This window comes from Petaurus breviceps, unplaced genomic scaffold (genome assembly GCF_028583685.1).
Source record: "Petaurus breviceps papuanus isolate PSGF00001 unplaced genomic scaffold, PetGlider_PUasm1.0 90903, whole genome shotgun sequence".
Taxonomy (NCBI): domain Eukaryota; kingdom Metazoa; phylum Chordata; class Mammalia; order Diprotodontia; family Petauridae; genus Petaurus; species Petaurus breviceps.
The window spans coordinates 3,784,084-3,799,350 of NW_027187376.1; the positions used below are offsets into that span (position 1 = coordinate 3,784,084).

General features: G+C 39.8%; 1 pseudogene; it reads right to left on the bottom strand.

The window, feature by feature from the left end:
- Nucleotides 1-4,553, bottom strand: part of LOC138151546 (phosphatidylinositol N-acetylglucosaminyltransferase subunit P pseudogene) — a 54,714-nt pseudogene extending 50,161 nt beyond the window's left edge.
- Between the last annotated feature and the right edge of the window lie 10,714 nt (nucleotides 4,554-15,267).

Consider the following 15,267-nt stretch of genomic DNA (forward strand, 5'->3'; position numbering starts at 1 on the left):
TGGCTAAGTATACTTCCTCCTCTTCACTTTTCACCCCCTTCCCACAATATTATGAACTGATTTCTTGGCAAAAGATAATGATTTGGAACTTGTACGCACCATTGACCTACCCCCATTGGGCATCCTCATTCATGGTGCTTTTTGCAACAGTAGGGGAGGTCCCCAGCTAAAGACTGTAAATTCAGAACTTAAGGTACATAACCCTGTGATTATTAAGTAATTTACCTTAGATCATCTAGGCAATAACCATCAGACATGGGATCTGAACCCAGATACTCTGATTCCAGAGCCAAAAGTCACTACATAATAATTCTCTATCATTCATAAGTATACCAATGTACAAATCTGAGGATTTGACTTCGGTTTTGGCTCTGCCACTAATGAGTCCTGTGACCTTGCACAAGTCAACTAACTTCTGTGGACTTCAGTTTCCCTATCTGGTAAAAATCAGGGTATTAGATCGGATAATCTCTAAGATCTCTTCTACAGAGATAAGACAACAGTCACAAGTGCAACTGGCTGCACAGGGTGCTTTGAATGGAGATTAGATCAATGACAGCTACCCAGTATACTGGAAAGAGCCTTAGATGTGAAGTTGGAGGGTTTGGAAATCCAGCTCTGCCAATCATGAGCCATGTGACTTGGGACAAGTCAGTAAGCTTCTGTGGGATTTAATTTTCTCCTCCATAAAATGAAAAGAATGATATAGAGGATCTCTAAAGTCATTTCCAATTGTAAAGCTAATGATTCCATGACAAGAGGCATTTGTATAATTGGCTGATAATCTCAAAAACATCTTAGGGGGCTTTGAAACATCCCAAACAGATAACTAGCACATGCCAGATTGGACAGAACCCGAACATTGGCAGAGTAATTTAATGCTAAGACTAACATGAGGAGAATTAAATTTGGCTGATTGCTAAATGGGACAAAAGATTAGATATGAAGAAAGGAACAACTGTTGTGCAAACATGAAGGGAATAAGTAGCCTATGGACCAGCTGCCATCAAGGTTTCTATGTGTCAAAGTGGCAGATATGTTCACTGCTAGTTAAGCCATCACCTGCGAGGTCAAGGCTGGTTACAGTCAGAAAGGGATGGTTCATGGGCAAAGGGAAGAAGAAAAATGCCTGTGTATATTATTGCCCTGTGTTATCTGGCATCCAGGTGGGATTAACAAAGCTGAGGAGGGTTTCATTTGACAAGCACTCAGCAAATATGTATTAAGTACTTGTGACTATTAGGTAATAATACCTAGAAGCTAGATAGTACAGTGGATAGAACCTGAAGTCAGGAAGACTGAGTTCAAATGTTGATCTTTCTCTTTTCCCCAATCTGTTTAATGACTCCTTTTTTTCTTGTTGTTTACACGCATACAGATGTGTTTCCCTTCCTTAAAAAATCCTCCTTGAACCTGTGATCTCTCCCAGTTAACATCCTGTATCTCCTCTCCCCTTCCTAGTTAAGTTTATTGAGAAGTCTATCTACAATTGGTCTCTATACTGTCTCTCTTCTCACCTTTCCAACTCTCTGCACCATATTATTTAGCTGAATTATTTACCTGAAACTGCTCTCTACAAAGTTATCAATAATATTTTCATGGCCAAACTGAATGGACTTCTCTCACTCTTCATCCTTGACCTCTCTGCAGTCTTTGGTGCCATTGATCATCTTTTTCTTGATATTCTCTTATCTCTAGGTTTTCATGACACTACTCTTTCCTCGTTCTCCTCTTACATGTCTGAATGTTCCTTCTCAGGCATCTTTGCTGAATCTTCATCCAGGTGCTACTCACTAACTGTGACTGTTCCCCAAGGCTCGAACCTGGGTTCTGTTCTCTTCTCCTTCTATACTATTTTGCTTGGCGATCTCATCAGCTCCCATGGATTCAAGTATCATCTCCATGCAGATGTTTCTCAAATCTATCCATTCCTAATCTCTCGTTGGGGCAGCTAGGGATGGATGGGAGTGCCTAGCCTGGAGTTAGAAGAGCCATCTTCCTGGGTTCAAATCTGGCCTCACATGTGATCTTGGGCAAGTAACTGAACCCTGTTTGCCCCAGTTTCTTCATTTATAAAATAAGCTGGAGAAGGGAATGGCAAACCACTCCACCATCTCTGCCAAGAAAACTCCAAATGACGTCATGAAAAATCAGGCACAACTGAAAATTATTGAACAATACCCTCTCCTGAGTACCAGTATCTCATCACTAACTACCTCTTTGACCTCGTACTGAATGTCCATAAACATACAACCTCATCATCTCCAAAACTGAACTGATTCTCTCTCTCTCTCTCAAATTCTTCTCTCTTCCCAATTTCTCTATTACTAATCAATGATGTCTTCAGCCTCCCAGTCACACAAGCTCAAAACCTAGCCATCATTCTCAGCCTCTTACTCTCTTCCCCACTGTATCCAATAACTTGCCAGACAGTGTCAATTCTACCTTTACGTGTATATCTCATCTCTTGGTATCACCTTTTTCTCCTCTGAGATTGCTACCACTCTGGCACAGATCCTCACCAATTCACACCTGCCCCGGGCTGGTCTTTGGCCTCCAGTCTCTCTCCACTTTGGTCCATCCTCCACTTAGCTATCAAATTGTACTTCCTAAAGTATAAGTCTGACCACATGTTATGGGAATGGGAATCTGAAGATCTTCCCTGCCCCGTGGCCCTTTGATAGGCTTAGGTGACTCTGAGAACCTTCCCTGATTTGAAAATATACTGTCCCCTAATAGGCTAAATGTGCTCATGTGGAGCCTGTGGTGGGAGGCTTGTTTTTCAGGAATGCTCACACCTTGTTACTTTGTGATTGGGCAGTGGGTCAAGAGGGCTGTGACATTCTCTGACCCAGGAGAAGGCTCTCTCTCTCTCTCTTCTCTCTCTCTCTCTCTCTCTCTCTCTCTCTCTCTCTATATATATATATATATATATATATATATATATATATATATATACACTGATATGAGGTTTTGCTTTGGGGCTCACTTTGGGAAGTGTTGTGTGATTTGACCAGATGAGACTCTGGGCAACCATTGAGCCCCTCCCGGTTTTGAAGACCCAGATGTTGATGCTTCCTTCTCTGGTAACTGACTAGGTATGGATGTAATGGTCAGACAGCTGGAAGCCTGTCTGCTGATCTGTTTCTCTGTCTGCTTGTAACTTCTGCTTGCAATTTGTTTGTATTCTCTGAAGTTCGGGGTGTTGACTTTTTCCCCTGAACAAGGTAAATCATAAATTTGACTGATTAAAATAAGCTTGTTAACCCACTTTGAGTTGCTTTCCTTTAGAAAAGCAGATCTAAGAACCTGTGTTGGCAGCTACCCTGGGTATGCTGGGGTGCTTTGTTGCTACACCATATCACTAACCTATTCAATAAGCTTCTTTGTTTGTCTTCTTCAGTCATTTCATTGTATCTGACTCTGTGACCCCATTTGGAGTTTTCTTGGCAAAGATACTGGAGTGGTTTGCCATTTCCTCCTCCAGCTTATTTTACAGATGAGGAAACAGGGTTTGCCTCAGTTTTCTCATCTGTAAAATAATAATGACAAATGAATCTAATGGTCATATAGCTAGCAAGTGTCTGAGGCTAGATTTGACCCCAGGCTGGCACTCTATTCAGTGCACCAACTAGCTTCCCTGTCAAAAAAAAAACCTCCAGTGGTTCCCTATTAAATATAAAATCTTGTTTGGTTCTCAAAGCTCTTCACACCCTACCCCCTTCTTTTTTTCCTAATTTTTTTACACTTTACTCCCCTCCATTTAGAGATACAGTAGAACCTTGGTTAAAGATTTTATTCGGTCCAAGACTCTGTTTGGTATGTAATTTGTTCGTATTGCAAAGCAAATTTTCCCATAGGAAATAATGTAAAGTCAGATGGTCGGTACCACATTCCCAGAAATATTTATATAAAAGTAATTATTTATAATTTTAAGTAAGTTTTTTTGTCCCTAATGCACTTGAAATACAATAGCAGTGATTAATATACAATATAAATGGAAAATAAGACAAATTAACCTGCACTTTACCTTTGAAAAGAGAGGGGGTGAGGTAGGGGGAGGCGAGATAGGGAATTGAAGGGTTAGAGGACAGGGTCTGAGTCTGAGGACCAGGGGTTGTAGCTAGTACTGGGGTTGGGGAAGGGGGGTGGCCTGGGGCCCAGGTGGAGGGAGGGATTTTGCTTCTGCTGCTGCCACTCTGCCACCTCTGGCAGGAGTGGTCAGAAGGTCAGTCGAGGCCATGGGCCTGGGATACCTGATGCCCCCTCCCCTGGGGTCCTGAGACCCCCTTCCCCCCCATGCCAGTCACTGACAACCACACTTCCCTTCCCACCCTTGAGACCGTAGGCATAGGCAGGGGAGCCCCTGTGATCTCAAGCTGCTGAGTCTGAGTAGCAAGTATGTGAAGCTGAAAGTGGGGGACTTCCTCCACTACACCCCACTGCAGACCCTGACCAAGCAGGACCCCATACTCAAAGCTATGTTCAGTGGCTGCATGGAGGTTCTCATAGACTCTGAAGGCTGGGTGCTGGTTGACAGGAGTGCCCATCATTTTGGGATAATCCTGAACTACCTTCAGGATGGGTCAGTGCCTCTTCCAGAGGGCCCTCGGGAGCTGGGCGAGCTGGGGGCTGAGGCACTATACTAAATGGGGCAGGGGCTAGCTAGGGATTTCCAACTGACTGTACAGAAGAAGAGTGGGAGCCTTTCCCCTCTCTGCCTTATTCCCATGGTGACATCTCCATTGCAAGAACAGTAGTTTCTGGCTAGCACCTCTAAGCCAGTGGTGAAGCAAACATGATGTTCCTACTGGGGATTTTTGTTCCTTCTGCAAGACAAATTTTGCAAAAAATTTTTCCTTGTCTAGCCAAGCATCAGTAAACCAGGTTACTCCTAAAGCAAGGTTCTACTGTACTGGTCTTCTTGCTTTTATATGTGGTGCTTCATTTCTCTTTTCCCAAACTGAGCCTCCTAACGTCCCTGATTTTCCTCAAATTTCAGCTACATCCTATCTTCTAAAGGAAGATTTTCTCAGTTCCCTTCGATGCTAGTCCCTTCTGTCCAACATCACCCCCAGTTGACCATGCATGTATCCTTGTACCCAGGTGTTTATGTGTCATCCTCCCCAATAGACTGTGAGCTCCTTGAGAGCCAGGACCATGTTTTTTTACTTTCCTCATATTTACAGCATATTGCCAGCCATGGTGCCTTCCCACAGTAAAGGCTAAATAAAGGCTTGTTGATTAATTGATTGCTTAATTTAGAGGGAAGTGGGAACCAGTTCACCAGTATGAGATTTCAGCCTTAAAGCAGAAGGGATGCTGGAGGGGAGGAATGAAGACAGCAATCACCTCATTCTTTGGAAAAAGTCTCACATGTCCATGCAGCCTTTTTTGTCTAGTGAATGCCACTGATGAAGCAGGGGAGTGGCTAATATTGATTACTCACATGACTCTAATAAAGGGAGAGGAAAAGAAATAGGACTGATATGTTAAAGTAGGACCAGGACAAATTTTGTAAGCTTTATGCGTCAGTGTGCAAAAAAACCGCTCAAAGCAGCCTGGGAGAGCCAAGTTGTGAATTTTCAGTGTGAGCATTTGTACCTCAGAAATCAGCAAATGCTATAAATCAGGGCCTGATCTATTTTTTTTTTTTTATTGATTTTCTGGATTTAAGAAAAGTGGCAGAGAAAACGTTCATGATAAAGGTTAAGCTTAAAAGTATGTTGTGTGTACATTTACTTTTCAAAGAGCTACTTGTTAAACATTGACCAGTATGCCCTTTACAATCTAATCAGTAGCATGTCCTAAGGCCTCCACAATGGTTTTTAACATTTTCTCTCATATTCATTCATTCTCCCAATCCCCTAGTTCAATCCCCTATAAACTTATGCTAAAGAACCTCCAAGTTAGTTCCCTTGCTTTCTAATCTCTCTCTATTCCAATTCATTCCTCAGAAATCCTCAAGAGTAATCTTCCTAAGAGGCTGTATCACTCCTCTGCTCAAAACCTTTTAATGACTGCCAGTTGCTTCCAAGATGAAAAGAAGAAAATTCCTTAGCCTGACATTTAAGGCCTTCAACAATATGTCTCCAACCTATTTTGTTGCTGTTTAGTCATGTCCAACTCTTTGGTACTTTCTTGGCAAAGACATTGAAGTGATTTGCCATTTCCTTCTCCAGCTCATTTTACAGATGAGGAAACTGAGGCAAATATGGTTAAGTGACTTGCCCTGGGTCACACTGCTAGTGTCTGAGGCTAGATTAGAATTGACGAGGATGAGACTTCCTAATTGAGTCCAAGCCCCGTGCTCTAATGTCCTACATCACCTAGCTGCCTTGTCTACCAGTCTTTATTTTATGTTTTTATACTCTTTGTGTTCTATGTCCCAGCTAACTTGTACTGCAAGCTGTTCCCAAGCTTTACCTTACATTTCCCACCTCATACACACACAGGAGCCATTGCCATGCCTGGAAAACATTCCTTTCTCACTTTTCCCTGTTGGAATTCCTTTCTTTCCCAGATGCCCTAATCCATTTGATTGCAGGTACTTTTTCATTCTTCAGGTCCCCTTGGATGACGCTTATCTTTGTACGGTCAGATCCCTCCAGTAAAATGAAAGGTTCTCTAGGACAGGGTTGGTTTTACTTTATCTTCCTCCAAGCACAACCTATCATAGAATCTTCTTCCTAAAAGGTCCCTAATAAGTATTTGTTGCGTTGGTTCTTTTGGAAAACTGTCCACAAAAGTGAGTTCTCTATTTTGATTCCTTTAAGGACACATATTCTTATTGCTACAGGTCTGTCTTGGCCAGTTTTCTTCCATAGTTTCCCATAAATCATCCTTAGAGAGTTTTTGATTGAAATAAACTCTTTTGCTAGAAATTCTACATCATCAGATGTACACATGGCCTGGAATGTGACCCTTCCCTAGATAATCCCCCCTGGCAACTTCAATATTTGACACATGCCTCCCATGGGTCAGTTCTCTTTACAAGTCAATAGGTTCACAAAGTTCAAGGTACAAACGGGTTTATTTACCGGTTAAGGAAGAGACCTTGTGTGAAATAGAAAACACTGTATAGAAAATAAGGTTTTCCCCCCATTTGCAATCCTGTTGCATGAGCCTGTACAGTCTTGGTTGCTATAGTTCTATTCTCAGTGAGGGGATATTTAGTGTCTCAACCTTTCACGATGGTTCTCCTTTCAACCCCTCCTCTGATTTTTGCGCAGTACTACTTTTACTATAGTTCACCCCTTCAGTCCCTCTCAGGGAATATTGATGGGCTTGATCCCTGCCCTGTGCCACACGTTTCCCTCCCTGTACTTCATCTCTATAGTCTACAGAAGATGGTAGCTGTTTCCTCTCTAAGGGTACCAGCTCTCCTCCAGGAACTACTCCAGTCTGTGTCATCAAGCAAAACAACTGTTTCTAAAATCTGCTTATACTATCCCTGGCCTCACACATATGTGGTCTCCAAAGGTCTAGACTAAAGGAACAAATCCCCCTTGTGCACTATGGTTTGGTCTCTCCCCCTAATCCTATGTGGGCTGTGACAGTGACATCACAGTTCAACAATCTGGTCTTCAGCATCTAAACAATGTGCCTCCCACCTGTTTCAGTACTCCACTTCAGTCAAAAGGCTCGGAGGAATACTCTTTTCCCTCTCCAATAATCTGTCAGTACACTGCATTTCCCACAAAGCAGCTGGATAAGATTATTCAAATTGTCCATGACTGCATACCCAAATATCTAAGGGAAAGAGATGCCATATAATCTCCCAGCACTGATTCATGATGGGGGAGAGAGATCTTTTAGTCCTTGCTATACGAATAAAGAAAAATAAAATCCCATACACCTTATTCTATCACATAAATAATGACTGAAGAAATGAAATTCAAATTCCCTTTTTCTCTTTAATTCTTTATAAGTTTCTGCATGCAATAGAATCCTTAAATTTTTTTTAAATTTGGATACAACAAATGTACATATATTGGTGAAGAACAAAGAATCTTGTGAAGAGAGAGGTGATTAATAATGGGGTGGATTAGGAAGACCCCATGGTTGAGGATGACCCTGAGTTGAGTCCTGAAGGAAAGCAAAGAGATAGACATGAAGAGGGGGATCCATGTGAATATGCCTTTTGGATGTGGGAAGGAGATATTATGAATGCTGGGAGCGAGAAGATGGGAGGAAGGAGTTCAGAGAATGGCTAATAGTCCATTTTGGCTAGATTGCAAAGTCCATGAAGAAGAGAACAGGTGTTGTGGTAGACTGAGTCCTGAACTTGGAATCAAGAAAACCTACATTTGAATCCTGACTTAGATACCATCTTAACAATATTATTACAATAACAGATAAATTTTTTTTGGAATACTCAAGGTGTTTTACAAGGAAATTTGAAGCTCACTGTGAGACAGTAAAGCAAATGAACTTTATAGAGAAGAGACGTTTATAAAATTAAGAGTGGTTGGGGAGAATGAGGGAAATGGGTCACCCCTACTGAGACCCTGGAATGGGACACCCTCTCCAAAACCAGTAAAATCTGGTGAGTTTTTTAGGGTCCTTATGTAGGTGTAAGAGAACCAGGCATCGGGAAAAGATCCTGGACTTGGGGACTGATGCCAATTCACATTAGTAGGGAGAAGGAAGGCTTCTAGGGAATCAGTGACTAGTTGATAATCAAACTGCCTGCAGTTGGGGAAAAGGGTCATTACTACTGTTCTTACTTTGACAGGGAGACTCAGCTTCTTTGCCATGGGCTTTTAAACTTCCCTTTGGTTTGTTCATTTAGTGGGCCTTTGGGTCATTACGGATATTTACTAACTGGGTGATTTTAGGCAATTCATGACCTCCCTGAACCTCATTTTCCTCCTGTAGGGATAGGACTTGGTGTCTTCAAAGGTCTCTCTCTCCCCGGCTCTAAATCTGATCCAATGAGTGGTAGAAAATAACGTAAGAAAGGTAGGCAGGAATCAGATTGCAGAGGTTCATACTGAGAGAAGAGTTTCTGTTTTATCCTAGAGGCAATAGTTATTAGCTCCTCTTTGCAGATAGCAAATGAAAAATTCAAAGAAGCACATAGATGAACTCAAACTCTTCTGAGTCATCATAGATCTGAGGAATTAAGCCTTTGGCATCTGCCTTCCAGAGTCATAGAGCCCTATCTCTCAGAAAACATTGCCTGCAAAATTGAAAGTGATCATTATGATATTGTTATTACATACATTGTTCTAGTTCTGCTCTCTTCATTCTGCATCAGTTTTTAGAAGTCCTCCCAGGTTTCTCTGAACTCACCCTCTTTATTAGTTCTTACACTACAATAATTCCATCACCTTCATTTACCATAACTTGTTCAGTCATTCCCCAATTGATAGACATCCCCTCAGTTTCTAATTCTTTACCACTGCAGAAATTGCCGTCATGATTATCTCTGTATATAATTATGCCACTTGTTTGTATATAAATACACCCCTTCTAATCTTAGGACCTTGGGATCAAGTAACTCCATTAGAGTTGGAAGAGACCCCGGAATCATCTGTTCCAATCCTGACCATCATGTTCCAGAGGAAGATAATGAGACCCAACGAATGGAAGTAACTTGCCCAAGGTTTCAGAGGTATCATTACAGATTCTCACAAGAGGAAAATGACATCAGAAAAAAATTGCCATTTTTTCAGCATTGTCACATAATGAGAATTTTATGACAATTTCCCATGTTGAGAGGCAGCATAGTACAGTGGGTGGAGGACCAATGGTAGAGTCAGAAAGACCAGAGATAAGGTCTGTCTCTGACACCTACTAGCTGTGTGAGCTTGGGCAAGTCACCTAACCTTTCCATGTCCAGGGTCAACCCTCTAAGATGGCAAGTTATAGAAAGGTTAATGATCTTCATTGATTGAAGGAGTGTCCCTTCAGCGATGAAATTAAAAAGAAAAAAAAATTGTAATGTTCGAAGTATGAATGAGATTAAGAATTGGGTTTGAGGGGGATAGAAATTATAAGTCAGAATAAGAAAGGGGATCAGTAGATAAAGTAGGAAGATGTTGAAGAAATACTTCAAAACAGTGATGCAAATGCTACGGTAGAGTTCAGTTGATTAAAAAAGTTGGGAGAGTTTGACATTAGTTATTATTATTTTTTAATCATCATTTAACCCACTTGGGAAATTATAGTTTATTTGATGTTTTATTCTTCATATTAGTGATGTTTTCATAGGAAGTTTTATGACAACCTCACTAAGGAAATAAAAATAACAAATCAGTGTGTGGTTAGGGTAAGTCTAATGAAAGTCAAACACTTCCCAATAGGAGATGACTCAAGGAACCCCAATTGGCAAGTGATTATGATTAGCTCACTCATGACTCTTGGCTATTTTGCACTTTCAAGAGTGTATCTGCAAAGCTGCCCCTGTTTTTTCTTAGACCATAAGAATTCATCAAAAGAGACTTGGATAACAATCATTATTTTAAAAAAAATTAATAAAAATTCCCCTTCATTTGCTTAAATAGCCTTTCTTGACCAGGTTTAAATCATGATAGCTTTTATCCAAGCAACAGGGTGGATTGATGTCCACAAATAGTTGTCTTTGTCCTACAGAAAAAGTAAGGGCATAAAAAATTACACAGCACATATGTGTGTAAGTGATAAAAGGGCAAATGTAGAAGAAGAAATGGGATAGATTTTGAGCAAAGTAAAGAAAACAGTGGTTTTGAAGTACCAACTGTCTGTCTTGAGGCAAATTCAGTTTTTTAGAACATTCAACCCCAGAAATTGGTAACTTACCAAATAGAATTCTGGCTCCTCAATAGCCTGAAATTACTTCCCCTAGGCAAATCACTTGACTGCTAGAGAATATTTTCATCTCCTCAGGTTACATCTGGAGAGACTTCAGTTTGCCAAGTGCTAGTAATATCGGTCTTTGCTGCCCCATTCTCAATCCCTGCTACATTAACAAACTGAATCAAGTACATTTTTTTTTTTTGCTGGATAGACCATTTAAACAGTATCTCTTTACTTGGTCAGTGGTGGTCATATGGAAATCACTCTACCAAAACATGCACTATTTTTTTTAATTTACTGACACTTTGGGGCTGTTTTCAATAATAAAGCCATCTAGCTGGGATCTTTGTCAGCTTTGGCATTAGGATGAATAAGATGAAACTTCTAAAAGACCAAAGGCTTTTTTTTTCATCTAGTGATAATGATACTAGCTCTATACCAAAGAGAGATCAAGAAAAGAGGAAAAGGACCCATATATACAGAGATAATCATGATGGCAATTTCTGCAGTGGTAAAGAACTGGAAACTGAGGGTATGTCTATCAATTTGGGAATGACTGAACAAGTTATGGTAAATGAAGGTGATGGAATTATTGTGCTATAAGAACTAAAGAAGAGGGTGGGTTCAGAGAAACCTGGGAGGACTTATAAAAACTGATACAGAATGAAGTAAAACCAGGAGAACAATTTACATAATAACAATATTATAATGATAACTTTCAAAAACTTAGGAACTCTGATCAACACAATTACCAAACAATTCCAGATGACTCATGATGAATTATGCTACCCACCTCCAGCTGGAGAGGTGATTGACTCAGAGTGCAGAATGAGGCTTATATTTTGCTTTGTTTTAGGTTCTTTTGGATATATTCAATGTGGGAATTTGTTTTGCTTTAATAGGTTTTGTTTTTCTTGCTTTTTCAATGAGGGTAATGAGAGAAGGGGAAAGGAGAAAGAAATTTTGGACCTGAACATATAATAAAATTAAATTTTAAAAAAAGAAAAAGAAAGTGCCGACTATTACCTTGTTCTAAGCAGTTTGAAAGGGTCTAAGAAATAAAATGGAGCAGAGCAGAATGTAAGTTTGTTTTCTTTTCTTGCCTTGAGTATACTCAAGGGGGTTTCAGGCATGGAAATTTATACATTGTCATCCAAGTCCATCAAGCTTGTAATGTTACTATCTAGGGAAGCTGGAAAACATTGGAACTTACTTGGTATTTAATGGGATTTTTCTTTGTTTATTAAAGATATGAAAAAATTATATAATGAAAAAAATGCATATAAAGTTGTTCGGGTTTTTTGTCTGGTTTTTAACCTGACCTCTGATTTCAATATGGTGGGAAGCTCCCCACCAAGGAAACTTTCTCTACTAATGCAGATTAGTAGTTGTTCTGAAACATAGACGGGAAAGTTGCCTGGGGCACTGAAAAAAATTGTGACTTGCCTAGAGCCACACAGACAGTATGTGTCAGAGGTGAGATTTGAATATCTCTCTGGTCATGCTGCCTTCAAGCTTATCTTTTTGGCAACTCTGCCATCCTGGTTCCTAAGACATACATATACACACAGAACTGAAGGTTGCATTCCAGTTGGGCTTATTTTTAAATTTTGAAGATTGATGTCCAATAGCTAAGTAATCAAAAATTCTTTCTACCAATCAATTTTGGAGGGGCTATAGGAAAGCAGGCACATTGATAAACTCCTGGAAAAACTGTAAACTGATCCAACTAGTCTGGATATCAATTTGGAATTGTGTACTCTTCAAATCAGAAATCACTCCAGTGGGCACAAACCCCAAGGGGACCAAAGACAGGAAAAATAATATAGATCACAATATTCATAGAAGCACAAAACAGTGGATCATTGATTAGAGAATGACTGAACAAACTATGATATATATCTATGTATATATCTATGTATAAATATACATAGATATAAAAATATACATGTATACAGACATATAAATGTACATATAGCTACATAGTATCTATACATGTGCATATATGTATACATACATAAGTATATCATAGCTACATATATACTTGTGCACCTATGAATATGCTGAAGCCAGTTCATACTGGCTCCCAAGGACTAAATATTAGTGTTTTGTTGACTATTTAAACTTAAGAAAGTGATAGAGAAAACTTAATAATGCAGATTAAATTTAAAAGTGTATCACATTTTCAGAGAGCCAATTTTTTAATGTTTATTATCATACCCTGTATACATACATGTGTATGTATATATACATATATACATGTATATGTAATGGAATGTTACTGTCCATTAATAAATGATGATATCCAAGAATTCAGAGAAAAATAAGATATGTATGTTAGCAGATTCCGAAGAGCAACGTCTTCAATGATGTCAATGAAAAGTTCACTAAAAGGAAACCAAACTGAGTAACCAAAAATCAATGATGGCCCCAGAGCAGAGAAAATGAAACATACATTCTTCTCTGCAGAAAGGGCAAAGTATTGCACACATTTCCAGATATGATTACTGTGTTGGATGTTTTTGCTTAACTTAGTTTCAAGGAAAGATTCAATTGTGGTAGGAAAGTGAGAGAAAACAAGAGTCACCAATAAAACAGTGTGTGTGGGTTGGGTTTTTTTTTTATTTAAAAAAAAAGGAATGTAATACATTTTAGAAAAGAAGTGCTTTCTTCTTTGAGAGAATCAGTAGCCTGATGAAATGAATTGATGCTTCTATATTTCCAAACATTTTTCCTTACTTTTTGCCCTAGAGGTTAAAAAAATGACTTTGAAGATTATTTTTAAAGAAAGAGGAAGTTATCCCATGGTCTTTTATGTGTTCACCTTCATATCAGTTGCTAACTTTCCTTCTACCATGACCTGAAGCATTTTTGAATTTGTACATTTTTCTGAATTGTCGGATTTTTAGTGATTGTGGGCCGTTTGTACTTTGAAATAATCAATGAGCATTTACTAGTAAGTCTTAAAGGATCTCCTCTATCTAAACATGGGCTAGTGTAAGGGCAATGAGAAATTACACTATTCTCAAACACAATTTAGTTTTGTTTATATAGGAGGTCAGTTATATCAGAATATTACTCATTTGGATCCAGATTTACTTTTATCAGTAGCCTGCATTACCACAAAAGTTTATTTTGTATTCTGAAGAGAATTCATACTCATGCTATGTCATCATGTCCTTATTGGGAAATTATTGTGTAATTCATTAAGTTTAGGAAAGAACGTTTGGCTTCCCCAGCAAGGAGGCCATGGACACTCTTGGGGACCTAGAGTTTTCTTATGTATAGGTGTGGTTGCGACATAGAAAGGGCGCATGATTAGGGTGTGTTAGTTTCACCAAACCACCCACCAACCTTTGGGGAACTGGACACATTCAAAGGCTCCCTGAGAATAATGGGTGGTAAAATGGGAGTGATGGGGTACCTGGGGTCTGGGTCAAACCAACTTGTAAAACCAGTCTGTGAAGTTATAATTTGTCCTTTCCCACCCTTGAGCTCTGCCCCTTCTCCCTATCCCACACTCCACCTAGGCAACACCCTGGGACCCCTTTTGTTCTTAATCCCTTCTTTTCTTCCCAGGCCTGGCCCACACCCTCCTTTATCCTTGCCTTTGTCTCCTTCAACCTGGCCCAAATCTTATCTAAACTATCTATTCACATTCTCCTCTTGGTCAGCTCTCACCTTTGTCTATGCACTGAGGCCCCTCCATCAGGTCAGCCCTGACAATGGCAGCCCTACCCTTTAAAGGTAAAAGCATGTACCCATCTCATTGGCAGGTCCCCTAAAGGACTCTTGCCCACTGTAATGGTGTAATAATAAACTTTCTCAACTCTAACTCCAAGCAAGGCTGAGCTGAATTCTTTCCTGATGCCCTTGCAGGTTTCCTGGTCTTGGATGAGATCAGGGTTCCTGCTGAACCTATTGGGATCCCGTCCCCCATCAGGAGCATTTCCTGAAAGTCCTTTCAAGCAAATTTTCTCATTTCTAATGCACTGAGCTGGTTTTGCCTAATGAATATAACCTGGAATAATACAGGAGATTCCAGGTCTTATGGGTAGACAAGAATTATGATAAAATTATGCAAAGAAAATTCTGATTTATGTAGGAAAGTATTCTAAAGCAAAGAAGGGGTAGGGAGATAGGTGTGCTGAGGCACCAGAAATTAAGGTGAAATTCTAGATTCCATACTTTGGTGGTAGATCTTATGGAGTGAAGAGGATGTTTACCATAAGGACCACATGACCAAGAGCTACAAAGAAATAGTAAATGAAAAGAATTATGGGCTCTTAGAGTTGGGAGAGGCCTTGGGGACCATCCAATTCCACCTTATACTCCATGTAGGAATTCCTCTAGAGTATTATTGAGAAACTATGGAATCATAGGTTTAGAGAGCTATCAGCCTTCTGGTCTAACTCTTTTATTTTACACAAAAGGGAAGTGGCAGACTGAAAGATTAAGTGACTTGCCAAAAAGTATTTAGGTAAA